Source organism: Aquarana catesbeiana, linkage group LG04 (assembly GCF_042186555.1).
Source record: "Aquarana catesbeiana isolate 2022-GZ linkage group LG04, ASM4218655v1, whole genome shotgun sequence".
In the NCBI taxonomy this organism is placed as follows: Eukaryota; Metazoa; Chordata; class Amphibia; order Anura; family Ranidae; genus Aquarana; species Aquarana catesbeiana.
Window position 1 is genome coordinate 3,780,419 of NC_133327.1, and position 15,643 is coordinate 3,796,061.

The window sequence follows — 15,643 nt, forward strand, 5'->3', positions numbered from 1 at the left end:
GGTACATTTGTCTTTAATTTACATAGCTGGGAATAGTGTGACCCTTCCATACAATTTCATCACTCATTTTGATATAGTGTCCTTTTTCTCTCCTCAATTTGCCTCCCCACACTTCTTCATCCAGGACTTCTCATATGCTTCTCCCCTACTCTGGAATTTCTATCCAGGTGCCATTCAGAACTCTTCAACCCTTCTAAAGAACTCCATTAAATCTTTTTTAGACAACCATAACATCTGAGCTCTGTCATTCTCTTGAGTCACTGTCCCATCATTGCCTCTTTATCCGACAATGCTCACATCTTATTACATTTGATTTGTCCCTTTAGGTTGTCGGCTCGCATATTTTCTTGGTAATGCTATGTTCTGCTTAGCAACTCTAAGTACTATTTTTATTTTTTTTTACTTATTGTAGTATGTGTGCTACTCTCCCTTGAAAAATCTACTGTTTTCAGTAATGCAGTGTTAAATATTAAGTGATCATTATACTATACAATAGTTTGTGTAGTAGCTGCCGGCAGACCTTTTAAGCCTCCTGGCAGAGTGTTCTTCCTCCAGTCACAAAGCTCATTGCTCCCTCTTGGTGATGAACAACATAGGGAGAGGGGAGCTGAAGGTGGACTGAGACTGGCAGTCCAGGACTGATCCTGCTCTTGGTAAAGTACCTTGGGAGGAATTGAATGGCCACCACATGGCCCAGGAGTTAGCACTGCCCATCACCCCATTGAACAAGCTTTCAAGAGCCTGTGAAATGACAGCTTATGAGGCTGCCACTGTGGCTCTAATGGAAGCCCAAGAACAGGGCTTAAGACAGAGCTGCTGTTGCTGTGCCTGAACCAAAGTGCTGAGAGCCTAGGGTCATGTGGCTTCAGTGTTGCTGCTGGGAGTTAAGAGGCAGAGCTGAGAGACCACAAGGTTTATACTGCTTCTCAGACAGGGTCTTGCTGTTCTAGTAATCTGCTGTTCCAGGATCCTGCTGTTTTAGTATCCTGCTGTTCAAGTGTTATACTGCCATGTGAGACCAAGAGACAGATCTCCACAGAGATGCAGACTGGAGAGGTAAACCCAAGATCAGATAGGCTACCTTTTGCCTGACTCCACTCAGAAGCTGCAGCTTTGTCCCTATGTTTAACCACTCTGAGTGTGGGAGTGGTCATTTAGGACTGGATTGTACTTAAAAGGGCCTCACCAGAGCTACTAGAATGGTGAGGCCTACGCGCTACATTAATGTGTTTTTTTTTTTGAGTGTGGTTATCTTTTCTCTTGTCTGTTGAGGGGATCTGCTAGGGAGAACTTGATTACTTGGTCATCCAAGGATTACAAATACTGTTGGGAGTTGGGAATGAGTGATTCACCATGAAACAAGGGCCCCAATGGCATCAGGACTAAAAATAGCACTGCCTACAGGCCCAGCGTTCCACCATGCTGGGGGGGATACACACGCTGCCCCAACACGCATATCCATCATGACAGAGTGGCTCTGACGGAGCCCGCCAACAAGGTCTGATCAGTACCGAGCCATTTCTGAATCAAGTCCAGGAGGCATGTGTAAAACACTGCAGATGAGAGACACGGGACCCGAGAGTGAACATGACACAGGGAGCCGAAGCGGTGAGAGCCTTCGGGCAGATCTATAGTTTCTAATCACACTGAGTGTCGGTAATAGTGTCCAGGTTACACTTAAGAGACTGGATGCATTGCCCACTGCCCGAGCTACTACTGTTGAGCTTTGCTATGCCTCTCTGATCTACTGCTATTTGAACTTTGCTGTCGTTACCTGTTTATGTTCCCCTGTCTACATTGAGGGTGGTCATGCGAGTCTACAAAAAAAACACTCCATACTACAACAGGAGATAGCTTGTGTAATGGGAGTCACTTTGGGGGGAGCTTGTGGAACCCAGCTTACCTTAGAGAGCTCTGGAAACTCCTTGTCCAGCTTCTCCGGTCCCTCCTATGTGTAAATTACCCTGTGTCTATTAGGGGTACAGGATGACCAAGAACCTCAGTTGAGTCTGCACTAACCAGACTCACCGTACAACCACACTGGACTCAACATTTAATGTTACCCCTGTTATCCTGGGTTCTATATGTGTTGTTTGTGTTGAAAGAATGAAGGGGCTCTTTCACTTGGGACAGTAATATTTCTGAACAATATCTCTCAAGAAATATATCAAGATAAATTAATTCCACCTTTCCGACTGCTGGAATATTTGGATGGGCGGCCCAAGCATAAGTTCAGGTCGAACTCTGGTTGTTCGGATGTTCAGCGAACACCGAACAATATGCAGTGTTCGGCGCAAATTCAAAAGCCTCCAGAACACCATTAAAGTCTATGGGACACTAACATGAAAAATCAAAAGTGCTCATTTTAAAGGCTTATATGCAAGTTATTGTCATAAAAAGTGTTTGGGGACCTGGGTCCTGCCCCAGGGGACATGTATCAATGCAATTTTTTTTTTTAAATGGCAGTTTTTTCGGTAGCAGTGATTTTTTTAATGCTTAAAGTAAAACAATAAAAATGAAATATTTCTTTAAATATCATGCCTGGGGGGTGTCTATAGTACCCCTATAAAGTGGTGCATTTTTCCCTTGTTTATAACAGTACTGCAGCAAAATAACATTTATAAATGAAAAATTGTCATTTAAAACTGATTGCGTCTGTATTTAAAGCCGTGAATGTGAATTGTCGGGTCTCGGCAATATAGATAAAACTCACTGAAAATAAGGGCATGGGTTCCCCCCAGTCCATTACCAGGCCCTTTGGATCTGGTATGAATATTAAGGGGAACCCCCAAACCAAAAGTAAAAAAAAATTGCATGGGGTCCCCCCAAAATCCATACCAGGCCCTTCAGGTCTGGAATGGAAATTAAGGGGAACCCTGTGCCAAAAAAAAAAAAATGGCATAGGGGTCCCCCCAAAATCCATACCAGACCCTTCAGGTCTGGTATGGATTTTAAGGGGAACCCTGCACCAAAATAAAAAAAAATGGCATAGGGGTCTCTCCCAAAATCCATACCAGGCCCTTATCTAAGCATGCAACCTGGCAGGCTGCAGGAAAAGGTGGGGGAATGAGAGAGTGCCCCCCCTCCTGAACCGTACCAGGCCACATGCCCTCAGCATGGGGAGGGTGCTTTGGGGTCTGACCCCAAAGCACCTTGTCCCCATGTTGATGGGAACAAGGGCCTCATCCCCACAACCCTGGCCCAGTGGTTGTGGGGGGTATGCGGGCAGGGGGCTTATCGGAATCTGGAACCCCCATTTAACAAGGGGACCTCCAGATCCTAACCCCACCTATGTGAATTGTTAATAGGGTACATTGAAGGGTCCGGTATGGCTTTTGGGGGGGACCCCTGGTAATGGACTGGGGGTGGAACCCATGCCCTTTTTTTCAATGAGTTTTATCTATATTGCCGAGACCCGACAATTCTTTACAGCCGTGATCAGTTTTAAATGACAATTTTTCCTTTAGAAATGTGATTTTGCTGTGGTACTGTTCTAAACACAGGAAAAATGCGCCACTTTACAGGCATACTATAGACACCCCCCAGACATGATATTTAAAGGAATATTTAATTTTTATTGTTTCACTTTAAGCATTAAAAAAAAAAAAATCACTGCTCCCGAAAAAACAGCCGTTTAAAAAAAAAAAAAAAATTGCATTAATACATGTCCCCTGGGGCAGGACCCAGGTCCACAAACACTTTTTATGACAATAACTTGCATTTAAGCCTTTAAAATGAGCACTTCTGATTTTTCATGTTCGTGTCCCATAGACTTTAATGGTGTTCGTGTGTTCTTCCAAATTTTTTGCCTGTTCGGATGTTTTGCTGCGAACTGAACCAGGGGGGTGTTCGGCTCATCCTTACTGGAATATTGTATGAGCTGGGTCTCATACAATACATACAGGGAGCACTATATATGCTCTTCTTCTTTAGGCTTCAAGTATATATTGACTAAAGCATTGCAGAGGATGGAGGTGGATTGAGGAACAGCTGGATGCAGGAGAGAGAAGCAACATTCATGGCATAAGAGACCCCACTTAAAGGGGAATATATGTTAGGTCAAAATATAAGGTGAGAGCATTGAAGTGTTGGTGAAGGGCTTTTGCACAAGTGGTGAAAAAACATCCTAGGTGGAATTTTGAAAAATATTTGGCACAATATTGGATATATTTGGAAAAATTATTATCATGAACATTCATGTTTTAAGATCACATTTGTTAAGGATATGTGAACACGTTAAACTGTTTTAATTTTAATTTTTCAATTTTTATTGATAAATTATTGTTTCTATCACAAGACATAATTTTATTCTTAATATATTTATTTAAAGTACTGCTCGGCACTGGTTTGATATTTACAGTATGATTTTTGCTGATACTTGTGGGCAGCAGTACTGACATTCACTATTTTATATTTAGGCTTTGAATATTGGGGAGATTATTAATATTTTTTGCACATTTGATTGATTTAGTTAGGTATAGCTCTTTCCCCTGTATTGTAATGATCACACTTAGGTTTCTTTGATCAAATAAACTCAAAATGTGCTAAATGGGAATACACAACAGTTTTTCTGGTATGGGTGGATATTCTTGTTCTGTAGCCGAGGTGACGGATAAAAGGATGAAGTGATCACGCCTTGCAGGCACTCAGAAATATGTACTTATTTATTTACAAAGGATTATTTTAAGATAACATTATGTTCATTACATACTGCAGGTACATCAAACTCAAAGGATATTTTGCAAAATCTTGGCCAAAGGCCAGCTGGATAAAACACAGATGATGTAGAGATGAAAATTAGAAATTAGGGCGCAGCAGTACAAACGTTATCTGATTTTGAATGTGTTCTCTTTATTTATTAACTAAAAAAAGACGTTCACAACGCATTTTCAATTGTGTTGTACATGTATTGTATGTGTACATGTTGTGTATTTCCCCCTGTACAGTTCATAAAGATCAGGTGCCGGTCTCCTCTGCCGCACTTTTCTCTGTATTTGTACAATGGTGAAATTGTATCTGTTCAGATCAGGATTTATCCAAAATGTAAAGCCCCATTTCTAGTTATGCCTCATAGGCTTTTTATTCCATTGCCCAGCAGGCTGTACTTTTTTTCTAAGTTATCAACACCACAGATAACCACAAAGCTCACCATGACCCTATATATGAGTAGACCATTAATTGCATAAGTAAATTCTTCTCTCAATTCTATAGCCTCGTACACACGGTACGATTGTTGGCCAACTGAGCGTCTGATTTTTGTCAAAAGGGCGTGTGCCAGGATCTTGTCTTGCATACTAACGGTACAAAATTGTCATGCAACAAACACGAACTTAGTGACGTACTACGAGGAATTTCAGCTCTTGAGCGCCACTCTTTGGGCCCCTTCTGCTAATATCGTGTTTGGTGAGCATTATTTGAGAGTATGCGTGTTTGTACTTTTGACTTTTGTGACGGATTTGTGTACTGACGATACGAAAATCTGATGACAAACCATTGTCCACCGAAAATTTACTAGCCTGTCATCCAACATTTGTTGACCGAAAGTTGGACAACAATTGTCAAAAGGAGCGTACTAACGATAATATTTTAGGACAACAGTCTCTCAACAGACAATCCCCTGCCAACAATCATACCGTGTGTACGAGGCTTAAGTCTGTTTATAAAAACATATCATGATTCTAAATGAGCCTTTCTCAACCTATTTAGCACAGAGGAACCCTTGAAATTACTTTCTGTTAATAATTACTATAGCTACAGTTTCCTGTAAATTGGCATAGACAAATAAAGAATATGGCATAATTATTAAATTTTTGACACCCATGACTGCTCTTTACTAATTTTAATGAAAAGGAAACAAATAATAATAGCCAGAAAATTAGGTAGTGTTCCCTCAAAATAAAGATCATTGAAAAATGGTCCTTGGAAAAATATAGAAACCATGAATACTCAACTAGATATGTGCAGAATGGAAAATTTTTTTTGTTTCGTATATACGCATTATGTTACTAATTTCGTTTCATCTCAGAATTCGTTTAGTGTGGTTTCGTAATTCTTTAATTCCGGTTTGTTTTCATTAAATTTAGTTTTGTTTATTATTTTCCTAATGAATTCCAAATTTTTAGAAAGATTCAAATTTGGATTGGTTGAAAAATGACTGATCGATTCAAATTTGGTGTGAAGAATAGCTGATTGTTAAGCTAGCCGCTGTGTCCTTAACAATCGATGAGTCATCAGTTGTCAGCGGGCTTCCCAACTGACAGCTGAAACTTAAACAAAACAATGCCAGCAATAGAAAATTTCCGAAAAAAAAACAAACGTGGGGTCCCCCCACAATTCATGTCAGGCCCTTTCGGGTCTGGTGTGGATTCTAAGGGGAATCCTAGGCCAAAATTTGTTTAAAAATGGCGTGGGGTCCCCCCAAAATCCATACCAGACCCTTATCCGAGAATGCAGCCTGACAGCTCAGGAAAGGGGGGGGCAAGGGAGCGCCCACCCTCCTGAGCCATACCCAGCCCTGCTCTCAACATGAAGGGAGCTTTGGTGCCATGTTGAAGGGGACAAGAGCCTCATCTCCACAACCCTGGCCGGTGGTTGTGGGGGTTTGCAGGCAGGGGTCTTATTGGAATCTAGAAGCTCCCTTTAACAAGGGGGCCCCCAGATCCGAGCCCCCCATGTGATTGAGTATGGGGTACTTAGTACCCCTACCCATTCACCAAAAATGTGTAAAAGGTTAATAAAGATAGTAAATGAGTTTTTGACAATTCCTTTATTAAAAAATCTAAAACAATGTCCCCTGATGTAGATCTATCTCATGCTGCCCGCCGCACCGCTGAACCCATAAGAACGAGAAAAAACCTCCGGCCGAACGCTTTTCGCAGACTACCTGCTATTTTTTAAATAGCTAAGGGGCGGAGTCACCCGATGATGTCAGCAGGTGACCCCGCCCATTGTGATGTCACCGACTGGGGCATGCTGGGCTGATGACACCACAAGGGAGTGGGGTCACCAGGTGGCTCTGCCACTTACCTCTATAAGAAGTGTCAGACAGAGAAGCAGGCAGTCCACAGAGAGTGTTTGATGAGGCTAGGTTTTTCTTTTTTTGGGTTCAGCGGTGCAATGGGTGGCGTGAAATGGATCTACATCAGGGGACATTGTTTTTTATTTTTTAATAAAGGAACTGTCAAAAACTTGTTTACTATCTTTATTCATTTTGTACACATTTTTGGTGAATGGGTAAGTGTACTATGTATCCCATACTTATTCACATTGGGGGATGGAATCTGGGGGCCCCCTTGTTCCAGATTCCGATAAGCCCCCTGCCCGCAGACCCCCACAACCACCACCCAGGGTTGTCAGGAAGAGGCCCTTTGTTTCCATCAACATGGGGACAAGGTGCTTTGGGGTGGAGGGGCAGAGCCCCCCCACCCTAAAGCACCCCCCCCTTGTTAAGGGCATGTGGCCTGGTATGGTTCAGGAGGCGGGGGGGGGCGCTCGCTTGTCTCCCGCTTTCCTAGCCTGCCAGGCTGCGTGCTCGGATAAGGGTCTGGTATGGACTAGGGGGGCCTCCACGCTGTTTTTTTCAGAATTTATTATTGCCGGCATTGTTTTATTTACATTTCTTCTGTCAGTGGGGAAGCCAGCTGACAGCTGATGACTCATCGGTTGTTAAGGACGCGGCGGCCAGGTTCCCGGTCCTTTTTCGACTGATCCGAATTCTAATGGTCTTGAAAATTTGGAATTCATTAGAAAACAAATAAACAAAACAAATTTTAATGAATTTCAATAAAATTTGTTACTATTTCATTCGGAGATTCAAATACATCCGAATCTCCGAAAAACCAAAAATGAGTCCAGATTTGTATTCAGACTGAAAAGAATTGCAGATGTCTATACACAACCCTTTCTTCCTCCCAATGCAAGCAAATGGAACACCAGTGCACAACTTAGGCTCCTGTTTATTCCTCAAAAAAAGGTCACTATGGATCCTTTGCAAAATCTTTTGCAGAAAGGTATAACCTCTAGTCATGATGAACTTGGTAAAGCGCTTCGACCTGTGTGTCTTTAATCCTAGCTTAGGCTATCATCATATCATCAATCATAGTTTATGATTAAGACCACACATAATGAAATGTGATAGCAATTTTGTCATGACTAGATATTATGCCTTTATTTAATATTTTTTTGCAAAGGTTATGTTACTGTGTGCTGAGTTCATTCACAGCAGACTGTCCATAAAAACATGTCCCCTTACATTGGTGGTCAGTGGAAAGCTCCCTTACTTAGATTGGTGGTCAGTGGGAGAAGGACCACCTTACATTGGTGATCATTGGGAAGAGACCCTATTATACTGGTGGTCAGCAGGAATCCTGCCCCTCTTGCAGATAACTAAATGTGGTGACCATTATTTTCAGTAGTTACATATATTAGAAAAATGTATAAACTCAAGCCTTATGCCGCGTACACACGACCGGTTTAGCCGTCGGAATAAACTCCGACGGTTTCTCCGACAAAACTACCACGGAATTCCACTCAAGCGGTCTTGCCTACACACGGTCAACCCAAAGTCCAACCAAAGTCCGACCGTCCAGAACGTGGTGACGTACAACACTTACGACGGGACTAGAAAAATGAAGTTCAATAGCCAGTAGCCAATAGCTTCCGTCTCGTACTTGCTTCAGAGCATGCGTCGTTTTTGGTCCATCGGACCAGCATACAGACGATTGGTTTTCCCGATAGGAATTGGGTCAGTCGGAAATATTAAGAACATGTTGCATTTCTAGGTCCGTCAGATTTTTCGAAAAAAAAAAGTCCAATGAGGCCTACACACGATCGGTATATACGATGATAAGCTTCCGTCTGACTTTTTCTGTAGGACATCCCGCTTGTGTGTACGTGGCTTTACTATCCTCATGGCTGACTCTTGCTGATGTTTTCAATTTCCAGTTGGGTATATTGTGCTTAAATCTTTGCCCTTACATTTATTTCCATTCTTCGTAATTGGTGATTTTCAAAATTTTAATTAACATTGATTTGAATAGTAAAAAGGCACACGAAAATGTTTCTGCAGACTGGCCAACCTTTATTTGCGCACATTTTTTTCGGCAACTTTTGAGATGTACAATGAGCTTGATAACATTTTTAATAGAATAACCAATATACAACTTTGCATCATTTTGTTTAGCTAAAATTCCAGAGGAGATTATTTAAGAAGATCTGTTATTTTTTTTACGGTCTGATAAGAACTCCCGTCTGTTCTCCTCTGGTCTCAGCGGGATAATATAACATTTTGGTAGTCCAGTCCAGTGCTGGATGACAATATAGCGAATATCTGAACAGCCACTGTGTATTTTCCACTGGTGCTCAGAGAGGCCGGGATGAAGGAGATCCAGATAGAGCAGAAGATCAGCATACTGAAGGTGATGAGTTTGGCCTCGTTGAAGCTTCCTGGGAGGTTCCTTGTTAGGAACGCCACTAAGAAAGGGCCATCAATGAATACCTGTGCGACTATGGCACCAGGACAGGGTCAGGGGAGCTTGTTTTTTTTTCCCCACACCAGTGGGCCATGATCAGGGATGCATGCACTGTCCTGTCACCATTTGAGGAGGCCACAAGGATGGTGAGCAGTGACAGTGCATGCATCAGTGACACTGTCCCCCTTGTCCACCTATTGGAGCACACACTGCGTGGAATAATGGACAGGGCACTTGAGGCAGAACAGAGGCAGGAAGAGGAGGACTTCCTTAGCTCTCAAAGCCCCCTTTATCCAGACAGTGTTCCTGCGTGCCTGCCGATCACACAGGAAGAGGATGAGGACGAGGAGGAGGAGGATTGTGTCAGTATGAAGGTGGAGCCTGGCACTCAGCATCAGCAGCAGTCTTTAAGGGATCAGTCCCAAGAGGAGGAGGTGGCTGCGGACCATGTCGTCCTTAGTGACCCAGAGGACTCCGGACCGAATACCTCAGCAAACCTACGCTGCATGGCCTCCCTGATCCTGCAAAGCCTGCGTAAGGATCCTCGTATTCGTGGTATCAAGGAGAAGGACCAATACTGGCTGGCAACCCTCCTTGATCCACGTTACAAGGGTAAGGTTGCGGACCTTATCTTGCCATCGCAGAGGGAGCAGAGAATGAAACATCTTCAGGAGGCCTTGCAGAAAGGTCTGTGCAACACGTTCCCAGAGACTGGGAGGTTACAAACTCCTGTTTCTGGACGTGTTGCTGAGGCTTCGGTCAGTCAAAGAAGGAGCGGTGGAGAAGGTGGCCGTCTGACTGATGTGTTCAGACAATTTTTTGGTCCGCAGCCCCAAGGTATGATCGGTTCCAGCAACCATCGTCAGCGTCTGTTTTACATGGTGCAGGAATACCTAGGGGCAAGATCTGATTTGGACACCTTTCCCACCGAAAATCCTCTGGGTTACTGGGTCTTGAGGATGGATCACTGGCCAGACCTTGCACAGTATGCCATTGAGCTACTGGCCTGTCCTGCATCCAGCGTTCTTTCGGAATGCACATTCAGTGCTGCTGGAGGCTTTGTAACCGATCACAGGGTGCGTCTGTCCACCGACTCGGTCGATCGACTGACCTTCATAAAAATAAATCAGTCTTGGATCACCACCAGCTACCAAGCACCTAATGCTGATGTAACTGAATAATTTTTTTTGAAATCTCAGATACCTTCAAAGACTGCCTATGCTGATGCTGAGTGACTATCCTGATTAATTATCCTCTTCCTCCTCAATGATCACGCTGATAGCTTGTAAGAACATTTTTGGTTCTGGGCGCCACCACCAGTGCCTAAGGCCCAATTTTTCAGTGTAATTACAATTTTTGATGCAATACTTTGCAGCAGGGCTCGTTCCTGCGTTCCAACTAGAGTATCTGTGAGGGGTTGCAGTGTTGTGGCACCAGCACCAGTGCCTAAGGCCCAATTTTTCAGCCCCTGTTTAACAGGGGCATGTAATTACAATACTTGATCTAATATTTCACAGCAGGGCCCGTTTCTGCGCCCACCAAGAGCGAGTGAGGACTTACAGTGTTGTGGCACTAGCACCACCACCACCAAAGGCCCAATTGTTCTGCCAATGTTCATAAGGGGCATGTAATTACAATTCTTGATCTAATATTTCACTGCAGGGCCCTGTGAGGGCTTACAGTGTCGTGGCCACAACAACACCTAAGGCCCAAATTTCTGCTGAGTTAATAGGGCAAGCCCCTACTTTCAAACATCCAACTTACAAACAACTCCTACTTGCAAACGGAAGGAGACAACAGGAAGTGAGATGAAATCTACCCCTAGGAAGGGAAATTCTCTCCTGTAAGAGTTAATATGGGAAAAACGTTTCTCCTTTCCACTGATGCTTTATCACCAATCCTTGTTTCACAAAAAACTCCAAATTTTCAAAAAAACATTTGTCATTGGGACAAAAAATGAGGTGAAATCTTCTGAAGAGGAGCACAGACAGCAAAACAAATGTCACAGGGGTGATAACCCTTCCCTATGTTTTCCAAAAAGCTTAAAATAGATTTTTTGGCTGGAGCTAAACACGTTAAAAATGTACCAGTTCAAAATTACAAACAGATTCTACTTAACAACAAACCTACAGTCCCTGTCTTGTTTGCACCGCCTGTATACTGCTGTTCAGAGTATATAGGGCCTGGTGGCCCCACGCCTTTCCTTTTTTTAATTTAGGTGCGGGGTTCCCTTTAATATCCATACAAGACCCAAAGGGCCTGGTAATGGACTGGGGGGTACCCATGCCGTTTGTCTCACTGATTTTCATCCATATTGCCAGGACCCGACATTACATTAAAGCCGCAAGCAGTTTTAAATGACTTTTTTCCTTTAAAAATTACATTTTGTGCAGGGACTGTTCTAAGCACGGGAAACACGTGCCACTTTACAGGCATACTATAGACACCCCCCAGGTACTATATTTAAAGGAATATTTCACTTTTTTTTTAAACTTTAAGCATCATTAAAATCACTGCTCCCGAAAAAACAGCCGTTTTTAAAAGTTTTTTTTTGCATTGATACATGTCCCCTGGGGCAGGACCCGGGTCCCCAAACCCTTTTTAGGACAATACCATGCAAATTAGCCTTTAAAATGAGCACTTTTGATTTTGAATGTTCAAGTCCCATAAACGTCAATGGGGTTCCAACGTTCGTGCAAATTTTCGGTCCGTTCGCAGGTTCTGGTGCGAACCGAACCGCGGGCTGTTCGGCTCATCCCTAATTGTGACCTGTCTCAATAGAAGTTCTTTCATTGCACATGGACTGTGAGTGTGTGTGTGTCAGGGCTGGGCTCAGCCCTTCCTTCTCAAAGCTGGCCGCTCAGCTGTTGGCTAATTGCCAGCTCCTTTCTCTCCACAGTGACCTGTTGATATCGTGCTCGTCAGTCCTGCCTACTTAAGCCATCCAGCCCAGATGATCTCTGCCTTCGCCTTGGTCACATCTAAAGAGACGCTCTTCTGTGTTCCTGTTAAAGACTTGCTTGGCTGACATTCCTTCTGGCTCCAGATTCTGCTTGCTGTTCTACTACGCTCATCTCTGGCTCCCTGCCGTTTTGGCTTGTCTGACTATCCGTTCCGGTTCCTGAACTCTGGCTATATTTTGACTACGTTTACTCTGTTTACCTTTTTATTATTATTAAACAAGTGTGATTTAACTGTACTTCTGTCTGATTCATTGTTTCTGACAGTTTGTTATTGCACCGCACCACGCTGCACACCACCTACATATCAGACAGTCGGGTTCTACTTGACTTGCTGCAGTTTCGAATGCACATTGTGAGGAGATCACGATGTGCAGTGAAATCACAGTACAGGAGAGGAGCCTGTACAACTGTGCAAGACTGAGAGGAAGGCCAGAAAGACTTACTTAAAACAGGTCTGTTTACAAAAATTACCAAATGACTATTTTAGTCCCATTTTGTAGTTGTAGGGCGTAGGTGGAAAGGGTGACACAGTGACCTTAAGATGCCCTGCAGTAGAAAGCATAACTAAAATCTTGCATTGCTACATAAAATAACAATGGTTGCAGAGTAATATAGGACAAGACAATATGTTCCCTGGCTTTGCCAGGTGCTGCACTCGTAAACCCTTCCTGGTTCCTATAATCAGTACAATATCATGCAGGGTGATCTCACGCTGCAACATGTACTAAATAATTGACAATAATGCCAACTACTATACTGCAACCGGTTTGGTGACAATAAACTGGATACCTGGAGGGCAAGTTTTTAGCAGGTGTTGCTATCCCAGCTCTCTGAAAGTATCTACAAAATGAATATTTCAAACAGTTTTCATTGAGTTCCATAGTTAAAAAGGATTGGCAAGATGGGCATCTTGGAAAACAAAAACAAAAAAACTTTGTGGCAGTTGAAAGAGAATTTCTTTTCCAGAAGGTCCAACCATAAATGGACCAATCATGTGTAGCACCCTGCTAGTTAGGCTGATGGCAAATCTAGTTTGTGGCTTCTGCTGTACTCACAGGAGCAGTTAACTGTATGGTTTGGTCTGTTCAGAGCTTCCCTGGGGAGGTGTGCCCAGGTTGCTTTTAAATAGTGTGGAGCCCTGAGGAGATTGTCTTTTTTACCCTGTGGGGATGGATCAGTGAGCTGAGAGGAGGGGGGCCGCTTGCCCCTAAAGCCCTTAAATTAATGATGAATAGAAAAACCCATATCAAAGAGTCTAAAGGGCTGCACACCCCGGAAATATACACAAATGGACTGGTTTCCACAAGGGGTTTTTTAGCAGCTGAATGTTTTAATATAAGTATTTTAGTTTTTAATAAAATCTTTATTGGACAGAATCAAATTCAAAAAGTGGAGATAGAGTTCTGGCTACAGGTATATAAAAAAAACTTGTTTCATTACATCTGTTGGATTCCACAAATAGATTAGTCAAGGAGTTATTACATTACAGAGATGGTGTCCACATGAACACCCCAAAAGGTTGCACTACAAAAGTGGTGTCCGAATGAACACAACTGACGCGTTTCGACCTAAACAGTCATCTTCAGGGAGTTTGTTCTATAGAGAAAGATATCAAGAAATGCATACCCGGATATTTAGTACATCATATTTTACAAACATGGATATATTATACTATAATAGAGTTGTCAGTCTCACCCTCGCAGAAAGTATCTCCTTTGATGCTGATATATAGAGCTTACTATACTCCCAAGAGGCTGCTTAAGTATGGTAGAAGATCAGATGATAAATGCCATAGATTGCCAGTGAGTGGAAATCTCATCCATATGGTATGGAGATGTCCAAAGTTATTCTTAGTACCATGGGTCAGATCTATGGGACAACTCTGAAGATGGAAGCCGGGCTTTGTATACTCGGATACAGGAAGGAACCTGGGGAGAGGAAAAGTACCACAGTAGCAATACTGAGATTCTTATTTCAAGCTAATAAAATCATTGCGATAAGATGTCAGTCAAGGACACCCCTGGTAGTAAGGGACTGGATTACTGTTATTAATGAAACTATAAGTAAAGAGAGAATAGTTTACACAAAAAGAGGAAATCTTAGAGAATTTGAGAGGATGTGGAGGCCCTGGCTGGAAAAATGGGATCCCCGCTTAGAGGAGAAAGGACATGGTCAGATTGGCGAACCACTGGAAGTGAAGTACTAAATATGGTTTTAATATATCTATTTTTCCTTTTATTAATGAAACTATAAGTAAAGAGAGAATAGTTTACACAAAAAGAGGAAATCTTAAAGAATTTGAGAGGATGTGGAGGCCCTGGCGAACCACTGGAAGTAAAGTACTAAATATGGTTTTAATATATCTATTTTTCCTTTTAAACTCCAGATAGGGGAAGGTATGAAAATAGAACAAAACCAAAAGCGTAAAATAAGTGTATATCTGGTGTTGACTGCACTACCATTTAAACAATCTACGTATACATCAGTGATTTTCATTAACTGTTAATATCACCACTCAAATCTATGCCCAGCCGTGCCATTCTGCCGCACTACAACTGCGGTGGCTGGTCGGCAAGTGGTTAAACTGCGCAGAGGGTTCTTTACTGTAAGAGCGGTTAGGATGTGGAATTCTCTTCCACAGGCAGTAGTTTCAGCAGGGATCATCGATAATTTCAAATAAATAAGCACCTGAACGACCACAACATACAGGGATATACAATGTAATACTGACATAAAATCACACACATAGGTTGGACTTGATGGACTTGTGTCTTTTTTCAACCTCGCCTACCATGTAACTATGATCTCAAAATATATAGCCCAAATTGTCCTCTCCGCACCTCCCAAGACCTCTTGCTCGCTAGCTCTGGAGTCACCTCCCTCCATGCTTGTCTCCTTCAGGACTTCCCCAGACCCTCTCCAATCCCCTAGAATACTCTACCCCAATCTGTCCAACTATATCCAACTCTGTCCACCAATCTCTAAAACCTCATCTCTTCAGGAACCCTATCCTGCCTCAACCTAGCAACTTAACTTTTTTTTTTTTTTTTTATCAACTCATCTGCACACAGTTATTACCTTTTGTACCACCCACCCCTCCATTTTAGATTGAGCAGAGCCCTCCTAACCCTCTTGTATTGAACTGTAACAAAACTGTATTGTCTCACTTTATATTGTTAAGAGCTTCACAAACTTTTGGTGCTACCTATA